The sequence below is a fragment of the Pseudophryne corroboree genome, chromosome 11 (assembly GCF_028390025.1).
Source record: "Pseudophryne corroboree isolate aPseCor3 chromosome 11, aPseCor3.hap2, whole genome shotgun sequence".
NCBI lineage: Eukaryota > Metazoa > Chordata > Amphibia > Anura > Myobatrachidae > Pseudophryne > Pseudophryne corroboree.
In genome coordinates this window covers 167,000,665-167,013,814 of record NC_086454.1, presented here as the reverse complement: position 1 = coordinate 167,013,814, position 13,150 = coordinate 167,000,665, and the positions used below count along the sequence as shown (strand labels likewise).

The window sequence follows — 13,150 nt, the reverse complement described above, 5'->3', positions numbered from 1 at the left end:
CCTTTTTTATAGACCAAGGATGAAAGTCTCTTGTGAGTTAAGTCTGATAATGACATCACAATTTGTAAATTAAGCTATAGTATGATTACAGAGTGTAGACTGAATAAAAAGTGCTTTCCTATGGATTGAAGTTTGTATTTTCTTAAGCTTTGCATTCCAAAATGGGCTAGCATTCTTTATTTCCAATGGGCACATTAAGTTACTTCCCCAATATATATTTTTTTGTGTTAAAAGTTATTCATACACAACTTGGTAAAACATACAAAATTTAATACATAATGGATTACATCCTGGGATTATCTTTTTTTTAACAATTTGTAAATTTACAATTAAAAATTGTGTATTAGATTTTTTAGATTGCTTTTGCTTAGATTTGCATATACTCCTTGTCTAAATTGTCTATTTTTATACTATTAGTAGATGCCTTAATCTTTGTTATTATCCTATCTAATATTTATTTTTATTTTGTAATGTGGAAAGAAACTGGAGCATTTTTATGATACCCATGCTTCAAGTGACTCTATGGCTTAAGCTTTTTTTTGAAAAATGAAATGTTATAAAAAAAAAATATGATCTGTGCTTTGAGGTACATTTGCCAGTTTTGTGTTTGCTTGCAGTGATATCTGTGGCCGGTTAGCTCAGTTGGTTAGAGCATGGTGCTAATAACGCCAAGGTCACGGGTTCGATCCCCGTATGGGCCATTTGCTTTTCTTGATGGACAAGAATGGAATAAGCTCATCGGTGGAGTGCATGAATACTTGAAAACATCATAGACACATATATCACAAAATCTCTTCAAATACATATCAGAAGCAAGTGGGAGTGTCATCCTTTGCCTGATGAAGATTTTTCTCTACATGGCTCAGTGACTTTTGTCTCAAATCAAGCAATATGGCATAACTAAGATATGCAGGGGCAAATTAATTAGTTATTATATTGCTGCTCAAACATAGAGGGCACTAGGTGTTACTAGAAGAAGAAGAAGATATGTGCTCCCCTCTCATTAGTGCACACTGAAGTAAAAAAAAATGGAGAATTTCTAAAGACCAGAGCACAAGTAATGGATCTCTGCATTCTTATTGCATCTTTTCTTATTTCCAAATATTTGACATACTTCTGATTTGATAAGTTTAAAAATGAGTTTAAACAAAGGACACCACTGAAGATGATGGAATTTATATGAATTTTAAATGAAGATTTGCAATACTCATACATTGAATGAAAATGGAGCTTTGAACAATAGGAAAATAAACAATGTTAGCTCCCACGAGATATGAATTCAGATTACTAGATTCAAAGGCAAGGGTGCTAACAATTACACCATGGAACCCTCACCTGAGCAATGGCATCTACTGAAGTGCGCTCATCTTTTAAATGCAAAGAAAAGAAATTCAATACTTTATATATATTATTTCAAGTTTCTAATAAGCTCAGGGATGCAATAGGTATTATGTAGAATATTTGTCCAAACCCAATGATAATATATAAAAAGTAACCTATTTTTTAAAGGAGAAGATAGATACTAGAAACCTAAATGCCTAGGACCAATTTCAGTTGGAGCATCACCCCTTATGTTATCCTAGCATTGAATTGACAGTTTTTCTGTATTTCCATATTTGCATATCAGCCACTTACAATTGTTTCAAGCTTTATAACAGAGGACTGCCTTTTTTATAGACCAAGGATGAAAGTCTCTTGTGAGTTAAGTCTGATAATGACATCAAAATTTGTAAATTAAGCTACAGTATGATTACAGAGTGTAGACTGAATAAAAAGTGCTTTCCTATGGATTGAAGTTTGTATTTTCTTAAGCTTTGCATTCCAAAATGGGCTAGCATTCTTTATTTCCAATGGGCACATTAAGTTACTTCCCCAATATATATTTTTTTGTGTTAAAAGTTATTCATACACAACTTGGTAAAACATACTAAATTTAATACATAATGGATTACATCCTGGGATTATCTTTTTTTTAACAATCTGTAAATTTACAATTAAAAATTGTGTATTAGATTTTTTAGATTGCTTTTGCTTAGATTTGCATATACTCCTTGTCTAAATTGTCTATTTTTCTACTATTAGTAGATGCCTTAATCTTTGTTATTATCCTATCTAATATTTATTTTTATTTTGTAATGTGGAAAGAAACTGGAGCATTTTTATGATACCCATGCTTCAGATCACTCTATGGCTTAAGCTTTTTTTTAAAAAATGAAATGCTATAAAAACAAAATATGATCTGTGCTTTGAGGTACATTTGCCAGTTTTGTGTTTGCTTGCAGTAACAACTGTGGCCGGTTAGCTCAGTTGGTTAGAGCGTGGTGCTAATAACGCCAAGGTCACGGGTTTGATCCCAGTATGGGCCATTTGCTTTTCTTGATGGACAAGAATGGAATAAGCTCATCGGTGGAGTGCATGAATACTTGAAAACATCATAGACACATATATCACAAAATCTCTTCAAATACATATCAGAATCCAGTGGGAGTGTCATCCTTTGGCTGATGAAGATTTTTCTCTACATGGCTCAGTGACTTTTGTCTCAAATCAAGCAATATGGCATAACTAAGATATGCAAGGGCAAATTAATCAGTTATTATATTGCTGCTCAAACATAGAGGGCACTAGGTGTTACTAGAAGAAGAAGAAGATATGTGCTCCCCTCTCATTAGTGCACACTGAAGTAAAAAAAATGGAGAATTTCTAAAGACCAGAGCACAAGTAATGGATCTCTGCATTCTTATTGCATCTTTTCTTATTTCCAAATATTTGACATACTTCTGATTTGATAAGTTTAAAAATGAGTTTAAACAAAGGACACCACTGAAGATGATGGAATTTATATGAATTTTAAATGAAGATTTGCAATACTCATACATTGAATGAAAATGGAGCTTTGAACAAAAGGAAAATAAACAATGTTAGCTCCCACGAGATATGAACTCAGATTACTAGATTCAAAGTCCAGGGTGCTAACAATTACACCATGGAACCCTCACCTGAGCAATGGCATCTACTGAAGTGCGCTCATCTTTTAAATGCAAAGAAAAGAAATTCAATACTTTATATATATTATTTCAAGTTTCTAATAAGCTCAGGGATGCAATAGGTATTATGTAGAATATTTGTCCAAACCCAATGATAATATATAAAAAGTAACCTATTTTTTAAAGGAGAAGATAGATACTAGAAACCTAAATGCCTAGGACCAATTTCAGTTGGAGCATCACCCCTTATGTTATCCTAGCATTGAATTGACAGTTTTTCTGTATTTCCATATTTGCATATCAGCCACTTACAATTGTTTCAAGCTTTATAACAGAGGACTGCCTTTTTTATAGACCAAGGATGAAAGTCTCTTGTGAGTTAAGTCTGATAATGACATCACAATTTGTAAATTAAGCTATAGTATGATTACAGAGTGTAGATTGAATAAAAAGTGCTTTCCTATGGATTGAAGTTTGTATTTTCTTAAGCTTTGCATTCCAAAATGGGCTAGCATTCTTTATTTCCAATGGGCACATTAAGCTTCTTCCCCAATATATATTTTTTTGTGTTAAAAGTTATTCATACACAACTTGGTAAAACATACTAAATTTAATACATAATGGATTACATCCTGGGATTATCTTTTTCAACAATCTGTAAATTTACAATTAAAAATTGTGTATTAGATTTTTTAGATTGATTTTGCTTAGATTTGCATATACTCCTTGTCTAAATTGTCTATTTTTATACTATTAGTAGATGCCTTAATCTTTGTTATTATCCTATCTAATATTTATTTTTATTTTGTAATGTGGAAAGAAACTGGAGCATTTTTATGATACCCATGCTTCAAGTGACTCTATGGCTTAAGCTTTTTTTTGAAAAATTAAATGTTATAAAAAAAAAATATGATCTGTGCTTTGAGGTACATTTGCCAGTTTTGTGTTTGCTTGCAGTGATATCTGTGGCCGGTTAGCTCAGTTGGTTAGAGCATGGTGCTAATAACGCCAAGGTCACGGGTTCGATCCCCGTATGGGCCATTTGCTTTTCTTGATGGACAAGAATGGAATAAGCTCATCGGTGGAGTGCATGAATTCTTGAAAACATCATAGACACATATATCACAAAATCTCTTCAAATACATATCAGAAGCCAGTGGGAGTGTCATCCTTTGGCTGATGAAGATTTTTCTCTACATGGCTCAGTGACTTTTGTCTCAAATCAAGCAATATGGCATAACTAAGATATGCAGGGTCAAATTAATCAGTTATTATATTGCTGCTCAAACATAGAGGGCACTAGGTGTTACTAGAAGAAGAAGAAGATATGTGCTCCCCTCTCATTAGTGCACACTGAAGTAAAAAAAAATGGAGAATTTCTAAAGACCAGAGCACAAGTAATGGATCTCTGCATTCTTATTGCATCTTTTCTTATTTCCAAATATTTGACATACTTCTGATTTGATAAGTTTAAAAATGAGTTTAAACAAAGGACACCACTGAAGATGATGGAATTTATATGAATTTTAAATGAAGATTTGCAATACTCATACATTGAATGAAAATGGAGCTTTGAACAATAGGAAAATAAACAATGTTAGCTCCCACGAGATATGAATTCAGATTACTAGATTCAAAGGCAAGGGTGCTAACAATTACACCATGGAACCCTCACCTGAGCAATGGCATCTACTGAAGTGCGCTCATCTTTTAAATGCAAAGAAAAGAAATTCAATACTTTATATATATTATTTCAAGTTTCTAATAAGCTCAGGGATGCAATAGGTATTATGTAGAATATTTGTCCAAACCCAATGATAATATATAAAAAGTAACCTATTTTTTAAAGGAGAAGATAGATACTAGAAACCTAAATGCCTAGGACCAATTTCAGTTGGAGCATCACCCCTTATGTTATCCTAGCATTGAATTGACAGTTTTTCTGTATTTCCATATTTGCATATCAGCCACTTACAATTGTTTCAAGCTTTATAACAGAGGACTGCCTTTTTTATAGACCAAGGATGAAAGTCTCTTGTGAGTTAAGTCTGATAATGACATCACAATTTGTAAATTAAGCTACAGTATGATTACAGAGTGTAAACTGAATAAAAAGTGCTTTCCTATGGATTGAAGTTTGTATTTTCTTAAGCTTTGCATTCCAAAATGGGCTAGCATTCTTTATTTCCAATGGGCACATTAAGTTACTTCCCCAATATATATTTTTTTGTGTTAAAAGTTATTCATACACAACTTGGTAAAACATACTAAATTTAATACATAATGGATTACATCCTGGGATTATCTTTTTTTTAACAATCTGTAAATTTACAATTAAAAATTGTGTATTAGATTTTTTAGATTGCTTTTGCTTAGATTTGCATATACTCCTTGTCTAAATTGTCTATTTTTCTACTATTAGTAGATGCCTTAATCTTTGTTATTATCCTATCTAATATTTATTTTTATTTTGTAATGTGGAAAGAAACTGGAGCATTTTTATGATACCCATGCTTCAGATCACTCTATGGCTTAAGCTTTTTTTTAAAAAATGAAATGCTATAAAAACAAAATATGATCTGTGCTTTGAGGTACATTTGCCAGTTTTGTGTTTGCTTGCAGTAACAACTGTGGCCGGTTAGCTCAGTTGGTTAGAGCGTGGTGCTAATAACGCCAAGGTCACGGGTTTGATCCCAGTATGGGCCATTTGCTTTTCTTGATGGACAAGAATGGAATAAGCTCATCGGTGGAGTGCATGAATACTTGAAAACATCATAGACACATATATCACAAAATCTCTTCAAATACATATCAGAATCCAGTGGGAGTGTCATCCTTTGGCTGATGAAGATTTTTCTCTACATGGCTCAGTGACTTTTGTCTCAAATCAAGCAATATGGCATAACTAAGATATGCAAGGGCAAATTAATCAGTTATTATATTGCTGCTCAAACATAGAGGGCACTAGGTGTTACTAGAAGAAGAAGAAGATATGTGCTCCCCTCTCATTAGTGCACACTGAAGTAAAAAAAATGGAGAATTTCTAAAGACCAGAGCACAAGTAATGGATCTCTGCATTCTTATTGCATCTTTTCTTATTTCCAAATATTTGACATACTTCTGATTTGATAAGTTTAAAAATGAGTTTAAACAAAGGACACCACTGAAGATGATGGAATTTATATGAATTTTAAATGAAGATTTGCAATACTCATACATTGAATGAAAATGGAGCTTTGAACAAAAGGAAAATAAACAATGTTAGCTCCCACGAGATATGAACTCAGATTACTAGATTCAAAGTCCAGGGTGCTAACAATTACACCATGGAACCCTCACCTGAGCAATGGCATCTACTGAAGTGCGCTCATCTTTTAAATGCAAAGAAAAGAAATTCAATACTTTATATATATTATTTCAAGTTTCTAATAAGCTCAGGGATGCAATAGGTATTATGTAGAATATTTGTCCAAACCCAATGATAATATATAAAAAGTAACCTATTTTTTAAAGGAGAAGATAGATACTAGAAACCTAAATGCCTAGGACCAATTTCAGTTGGAGCATCACCCCTTATGTTATCCTAGCATTGAATTGACAGTTTTTCTGTATTTCCATATTTGCATATCAGCCACTTACAATTGTTTCAAGCTTTATAACAGAGGACTGCCTTTTTTATAGACCAAGGATGAAAGTCTCTTGTGAGTTAAGTCTGATAATGACATCACAATTTGTAAATTAAGCTATAGTATGATTACAGAGTGTAGACTGAATAAAAAGTGCTTTCCTATGGATTGAAGTTTGTATTTTCTTAAGCTTTGCATTCCAAAATGGGCTAGCATTCTTTATTTCCAATGGGCACATTAAGCTACTTCCCCAATATATATTTTTTGTGTTAAAAGTTATTCATACACAACTTGGTAAAACATACTAAATTTAATACATAATGGATTACATCCTGGGATTATCTTTTTCAACAATCTGTAAATTTACAATTAAAAATTGTGTATTAGATTTTTTAGATTGATTTTGCTTAGATTTGCATATACTCCTTGTCTAAATTGTCTATTTTTATACTATTAGTAGATGCCTTAATCTTTGTTATTATCCTATCTAATATTTATTTTTATTTTGTAATGTGGAAAGAAACTGGAGCATTTTTATGATACCCATGCTTCAAGTGACTCTATGGCTTAAGCTTTTTTTTGAAAAATGAAATGTTATAAAAAAAAATATGATCTGTGCTTTGAGGTACATTTGCCAGTTTTGTGTTTGCTTGCAGTGATATCTGTGGCCGGTTAGCTCAGTTGGTTAGAGCATGGTGCTAATAACGCCAAGGTCACGGGTTCGATCCCCGTATGGGCCATTTACTTTTCTTGATGGACAAGAATGGAATAAGCTCATCGGTGGAGTGCATGAATACTTGAAAACATCATAGACACATATATCACAAAATCTCTTCAAATACATATCAGAAGCCAGTGGGAGTGTCATCCTTTGGCTGATGAAGATTTTTCTCTACATGGCTCAGTGACTTTTGTCTCAAATCAAGCAATATGGCATAACTAAGATATGCAAGGGCAAATTAATCAGTTATATTGCTGCTCAAACATAGAGGGCACTAGGTGTTACTAGAAGAAGAAGAAGATATGTGCTCCCCTCTCATTAGTGCACACTGAAGTAAAAAAAATGGAGAATTTCTAAAGACCAGAGCACAAGTAATGGATCTCTGCATTCTTATTGCATCTTTTCTTATTTCCAAATATTTGACATACTTCTGATTTGCTAAGTTTAAAAATGAGTTTAAACAAAGGACACCACTGAAGATGATGGAATTTATATGAATTTTAAATGAAGATTTGCAATACTCATACATTGAATGAAAATGGAGCTTTGAACAAAAGGAAAATAAACAATGTTAGCTCCCACGAGATATGAACTCAGTTTACTAGATTCAAAGTCCAGGGTGCTAACAATTACACCATGGAACCCTCACCTGAGCAATGGCATCTACTGAAGTGCGCTCATCTTTTAAATGCAAAGAAAAGAAATTCAATACTTTATATATATTATTTCAAGTTTCTAATAAGCTCAGGGATGCAATAGGTATTATGTAGAATATTTGTCCAAACCCAATGATAATATATAAAAAGTAACCTATTTTTTAAAGGAGAAGATAGATACTAGAAACCTAAATGCCTAGGACCAATTTCAGTTGGAGCATCACCCCTTATGTTATCCTAGCATTGAATTGACAGTTTTTCTGTATTTCCATATTTGCATATCAGCCACTTACAATTGTTTCAAGCTTTATAACAGAGGACTGCCTTTTTTATAGACCAAGGATGAAAGTCTCTTGTGAGTTAAGTCTGATAATGACATCACAATTTGTAAATTAAGCTATAGTATGATTACAGAGTGTAGACTGAATAAAAAGTGCTTTCCTATGGATTGAAGTTTGTATTTTCTTAAGCTTTGCATTCCAAAATGGGCTAGCATTCTTTATTTCAAATGGGCACATTAAGCTACTTCCCCAATATATATTTTTTTGTGTTAAAAGTTATTCATACACAACTTGGTAAAACATACTAAATTTAATACATAATGGATTACATCCTGGGATTATCTTTTTCAACAATCTGTAAATTTACAATTAAAAATTGTGTATTAGATTTTTTAGATTGATTTTGCTTAGATTTGCATATACTCCTTGTCTAAATTGTCTATTTTTATACTATTAGTAGATGCCTTAATCTTTGTTATTATCCTATCTAATATTTATTTTTATTTTGTAATGGGGAAAGAAACTGGAGCATTTTTATGATACCCATGCTTCAAGTGACTCTATGGCTTAAGCTTTTTTTTGAAAAATGAAAAGCCATAAAAACAAAATATGATCTGTGCTTTGAGGTACATTTGCCAGTTTTGTGTTTGCTTGTAGTAACATCTGTGGCCGGTTAGCTCAGTTGGTTAGAGTGTGGTGCTAATAACGCCAAGGTCACGGGTTCGATCCCGTATGGGCCATTTGCTTTTCTTGATGGACAAGAATGGAATAAGCTCATCGGTGGAGTGCATGAATACTTGAAAACATCATAGACACATATATCACAAAATCTCTTCAAATACATATCAGAAGCCAGTGGGAGTGTCATCCTTTGGCTGATGAAGATTTTTCTCTACATGGCTCAGTGACTTTTGTCTCAAATCAAGCAATATGGCATAACTAAGATATGCAAGGGCAAATTAATCAGTTATTATATTGCTGCTCAAACATAGAGGGCACTAGGTGTTACTAGAATAAGAAGAAGATATGAGCTCCCCTCTCATTAGTGCACACTGAAGTAAAAAAAATGGAGAATTTCTAAAGACCAGAGCACAAGTAATGGATCTCTGCATTCTTATTGCATCTTTTCTTATTTCCAAATATTTGACATACTTCTGATTTGATAAGTTTAAAAATGAGTTTAAACAAAGGACACCACTGAAGTTGATGGAATTTATATGAATTTTAAATGAAGATTTGCAATACTCATACATTGAATGAAAATGGAGCTTTGCACAAAAGGAAAATAAACAATGTTAGCTCCCACGAGATATGAACTCAGATTACTAGATTCAAAGTCCAGGGTGCTAACAATTACACCATGGAACCCTCACCTGAGCAATGGCATCTACTGAAGTGCGCTCATCTTTTAAATGCAAAGAAAAGAAATTCAATACTTTATATATATTATTTCAAGTTTCTAATAAGCTCAGGGATGCAATAGGTATTATGTAGAATATTTGTCCAAACCCAATGATAATATATAAAAAGTAACCTATTTTTTAAAGGAGAAGATAGATACTAGAAACCTAAATGCCTAGGACCAATTTCAGTTGGAGCATCACCCCTTATGTTATCCTAGCATTGAATTGACAGTTTTTCTGTATTTCCATATTTGCATATCAGCCACTTACAATTGTTTCAAGCTTTATAACAGAGGACTGCCTTTTTTATAGACCAAGGATGAAAGTCTCTTGTGAGTTAAGTCTGATAATGACATCACAATTTGTAAATTAAGCTATAGTATGATTACAGAGTGTAGACTGAATAAAAAGTGCTTTCCTATGGATTGAAGTTTGTATTTTCTTAAGCTTTGCATTCCAAAATGGGCTAGCATTCTTTATTTCCAATGGGCACATTAAGCTTCTTCCCCAATATATATTTTTTTGTGTTAAAAGTTATTCATACACAACTTGGTAAAACATACTAAATTTAATACATAATGGATTACATCCTGGGATTATCTTTTTCAACAATCTGTAAATTTACAATTAAAAATTGTGTATTAGATTTTTTAGATTGATTTTGCTTAGATTTGCATATACTCCTTGTCTAAATTGTCTATTTTTATACTATTAGTAGATGCCTTAATCTTTGTTATTATCCTATCTAATATTTATTTTTATTTTGTAATGTGGAAAGAAACTGGAGCATTTTTATGATACCCATGCTTCAAGTGACTCTATGGCTTAAGCTTTTTTTTGAAAAATGAAATGTTATAAAAAAAAATATGATCTGTGCTTTGAGGTACATTTGCCAGTTTTGTGTTTGCTTGCAGTGATATCTGTGGCCGGTTAGCTCAGTTGGTTAGAGCATGGTGCTAATAACGCCAAGGTCACGGGTTCGATCCCCGTATGGGCCATTTGCTTTTCTTGATGGACAAGAATGGAATAAGCTCATCGGTGGAGTGCATGAATACTTGAAAACATCATAGACACATATATCACAAAATCTCTTCAAATACATATCAGAAGCCAGTGGGAGTGTCATCCTTTGGCTGATGAAGATTTTTCTCTACATGGCTCAGTGACTTTTGTCTCAAATCAAGCAATATGGCATAACTAAGATATGCAGGGGCAAATTAATTAGTTATTATATTGCTGCTCAAACATAGAGGGCACTAGGTGTTACTAGAAGAAGAAGAAGATATGTGCTCCCCTCTCATTAGTGCACACTGAAGTAAAAAAAAATGGAGAATTTCTAAAGACCAGAGCACAAGTAATGGATCTCTGCATTCTTATTGCATCTTTTCTTATTTCCAAATATTTGACATACTTCTGATTTGATAAGTTTAAAAATGAGTTTAAACAAAGGACACCACTGAAGATGATGGAATTTATATGAATTTTAAATGAAGATTTGCAATACTCATACATTGAATGAAAATGGAGCTTTGAACAATAGGAAAATAAACAATGTTAGCTCCCACGAGATATGAATTCAGATTACTAGATTCAAAGGCAAGGGTGCTAACAATTACACCATGGAACCCTCACCTGAGCAATGGCATCTACTGAAGTGCGCTCATCTTTTAAATGCAAAGAAAAGAAATTCAATACTTTATATATATTATTTCAAGTTTCTAATAAGCTCAGGGATGCAATAGGTATTATGTAGAATATTTGTCCAAACCCAATGATAATATATAAAAAGTAACCTATTTTTTAAAGGAGAAGATAGATACTAGAAACCTAAATGCCTAGGACCAATTTCAGTTGGAGCATCACCCCTTATGTTATCCTAGCATTGAATTGACAGTTTTTCTGTATTTCCATATTTGCATATCAGCCACTTACAATTGTTTCAAGCTTTATAACAGAGGACTGCCTTTTTTATAGACCAAGGATGAAAGTCTCTTGTGAGTTAAGTCTGATAATGACATCACAATTTGTAAATTAAGCTATAGTATGATTACAGAGTGTAGACTGAATAAAAAGTGCTTTCCTATGGATTGAAGTTTGTATTTTCTTAAGCTTTGCATTCCAAAATGGGCTAGCATTCTTTATTTCAAATGGGCACATTAAGCTACTTCCCCAATATATATTTTTTTGTGTTAAAAGTTATTCATACACAACTTGGTAAAACATACTAAATTTAATACATAATGGATTACATCCTGGGATTATCTTTTTCAACAATCTGTAAATTTACAATTAAAAATTGTGTATTAGATTTTTTAGATTGATTTTGCTTAGATTTGCATATACTCCTTGTCTAAATTGTCTATTTTTATACTATTAGTAGATGCCTTAATCTTTGTTATTATCCTATCTAATATTTATTTTTATTTTGTAATGGGGAAAGAAACTGGAGCATTTTTATGATACCCATGCTTCAAGTGACTCTATGGCTTAAGCTTTTTTTTGAAAAATGAAAAGCCATAAAAACAAAATATGATCTGTGCTTTGAGGTACATTTGCCAGTTTTGTGTTTGCTTGTAGTAACATCTGTGGCCGGTTAGCTCAGTTGGTTAGAGTGTGGTGCTAATAATGCCAAGGTCACGGGTTCGATCCCGTATGGGCCATTTGCTTTTCTTGATGGACAAGAATGGAATAAGCTCATCGGTGGAGTGCATGAATACTTGAAAACATCATAGACACATATATCACAAAATCTCTTCAAATACATATCAGAAGCCAGTGGGAGTGTCATCCTTTGGCTGATGAAGATTTTTCTCTACATGGCTCAGTGACTTTTGTCTCAAATCAAGCAATATGGCATAACTAAGATATGCAAGGGCAAATTAATCAGTTATTATATTGCTGCTCAAACATAGAGGGCACTAGGTGTTACTAGAATAAGAAGAAGATATGAGCTCCCCTCTCATTAGTGCACACTGAAGTAAAAAAAATGGAGAATTTCTAAAGACCAGAGCACAAGTAATGGATCTCTGCATTCTTATTGCATCTTTTCTTATTTCCAAATATTTGACATACTTCTGATTTGATAAGTTTAAAAATGAGTTTAAACAAAGGACACCACTGAAGTTGATGGAATTTATATGAATTTTAAATGAAGATTTGCAATACTCATACATTGAATGAAAATGGAGCTTTGCACAAAAGGAAAATAAACAATGTTAGCTCCCACGAGATATGAACTCAGATTACTAGATTCAAAGTCCAGGGTGCTAACAATTACACCATGGAACCCTCACCTGAGCAATGGCATCTACTGAAGTGCGCTCATCTTTTAAATGCAAAGAAAAGAAATTCAATACTTTATATATATTATTTCAAGTTTCTAATAAGCTCAGGGATGCAATAGGTATTATGTAGAATATTTGTCCAAACCCAATGATAATATATAAAAAGTAACCTATTTTTTAAAGGAGAAGATA

General features: G+C 32.7%; 8 non-coding genes across 8 annotated transcripts; all 8 read left to right on the top strand.

The window, feature by feature from the left end:
* Positions 1 to 627: 627 nt before the first annotated feature.
* Positions 628 to 701, top strand: TRNAI-AAU (transfer RNA isoleucine (anticodon AAU)). The gene has a single exon. It is a non-coding gene; the product is annotated as a tRNA-Ile (tRNA).
* A 1,591-nt stretch (positions 702 to 2,292) lies between these two features.
* On the top strand, positions 2,293 to 2,366 carry TRNAI-AAU (transfer RNA isoleucine (anticodon AAU)). The gene has a single exon. It is a non-coding gene; the product is annotated as a tRNA-Ile (tRNA).
* Positions 2,367 to 3,954: 1,588 nt separating this feature from the next.
* Positions 3,955 to 4,028, top strand: TRNAI-AAU (transfer RNA isoleucine (anticodon AAU)). The gene has a single exon. It is a non-coding gene; the product is annotated as a tRNA-Ile (tRNA).
* Positions 4,029 to 5,619: 1,591 nt separating this feature from the next.
* Positions 5,620 to 5,693, top strand: TRNAI-AAU (transfer RNA isoleucine (anticodon AAU)). The gene has a single exon. It is a non-coding gene; the product is annotated as a tRNA-Ile (tRNA).
* A 1,586-nt stretch (positions 5,694 to 7,279) lies between these two features.
* TRNAI-AAU (transfer RNA isoleucine (anticodon AAU)) lies at positions 7,280 to 7,353 on the top strand. The gene has a single exon. It is a non-coding gene; the product is annotated as a tRNA-Ile (tRNA).
* Positions 7,354 to 8,938: 1,585 nt separating this feature from the next.
* TRNAI-AAU (transfer RNA isoleucine (anticodon AAU)) lies at positions 8,939 to 9,011 on the top strand. Its single transcript has one exon. It is a non-coding gene; the product is annotated as a tRNA-Ile (tRNA).
* Positions 9,012 to 10,598: 1,587 nt separating this feature from the next.
* On the top strand, positions 10,599 to 10,672 carry TRNAI-AAU (transfer RNA isoleucine (anticodon AAU)). Its single transcript has one exon. It is a non-coding gene; the product is annotated as a tRNA-Ile (tRNA).
* Positions 10,673 to 12,261: 1,589 nt separating this feature from the next.
* Positions 12,262 to 12,334, top strand: TRNAI-AAU (transfer RNA isoleucine (anticodon AAU)). The gene has a single exon. It is a non-coding gene; the product is annotated as a tRNA-Ile (tRNA).
* Positions 12,335 to 13,150: the final 816 nt, after the last annotated feature.